Below are 1,249 nucleotides of genomic sequence, written 5' to 3' on the forward strand. Positions count from 1 at the left end.
GGCTGGTTCCTCGGAACTTCATGTCAGTGGTAAAGGGGTTCACTTCTAACTTCAACTCGTGGAGGAAGTTTTTCTTCTTCGTTCGTGTAGACGCAGCGTCCGTTGAGAAAAGTTGTATCCCACTATTTTGGAGGTTGCCGAACGATCGTCCTTTTATCAACCCTCTTGCTCCATTTCCTGAGGACATTATTGCGGTGAGGGATGTTTTGTAAAATCCAAAAAAACAAATTTATATACAAAAAATGTTTTGTAAAATACAAAAATCGAATTTATACACAAAAATCGAATTTATATATAAAAATCGATTTTATAAATACAAAAAAATAAAAAATTTATAAAAAAATTTTAAATCAATTCAACAAAACAAATTATTCAACCAAATCACAATTCTAAACCTATTATACAACCAAATCACAATCCTAACCAATCGCACTAACAAAAATCTATCAAATCTACACAAAAACCTAACAAATAGAACCTAAGAGAGTGGGATAGGGTCCTTACATGATTTGTGTAAGAGAAGGGGGAGATCGCCGGGGATATCGCCGGAGAGGAGGGGGAGATCGCCGGAGAGGAGGGAGAGGAGCCGTGCAGAGGAAGAAGAGAGAAATGGGGAAGAAGAAGCGGCTCGTGGTTATAAAACCTAGGGTCCGACGGATACTATCCGTCGGAATTCCGTTTCCGATTTCAAATTTCGCGAAATATTTGCCCGGTTAAATGAAAATATTCCGAGGAAATTTCGACGGATATTTCCGATGGATACATAAATATCCGTCGGAATTCCGTCAGAATATTCCGAGAAAATACCGAGGAACTAGTGTTTGGGGTTTCAAAACATCGATTTTTTTTGCCGTATTACATTTCTTATACAATTGTAATGCATACCATTGAGGATTCTTTGTATAGATGATCATAAACCATGAAATAACAAAATTTCAAAACGAATTGTAAGTATTCCCTTTACCGTTCATTAAAGTGTATAAGTGTTTCTCTTATGTTGTGGGGATTTCGTTCATACAATCGGAAAAGTGTTTATTATAGGGTAAGGAACAAATTTTTGACTTCATAATCAGTCTAAGACACTTAATAAGGGTTATATAAGACTTCCTCGGAATTTCCTCGGAATATTCCGAGGGAATTCCGAGGAAACCCTTATCTTCGTCGGAATATTCCGAGGAAATATCGAGGAACTAGTGTTTGGAGTTTCAAAACATCGATTTTTTTTGCCGTATTACATTTCTTATACAAT

This window comes from Brassica oleracea, chromosome C9 (assembly GCF_000695525.1).
Source record: "Brassica oleracea var. oleracea cultivar TO1000 chromosome C9, BOL, whole genome shotgun sequence".
Classification (NCBI taxonomy): Eukaryota; Viridiplantae; Streptophyta; class Magnoliopsida; order Brassicales; family Brassicaceae; genus Brassica; species Brassica oleracea.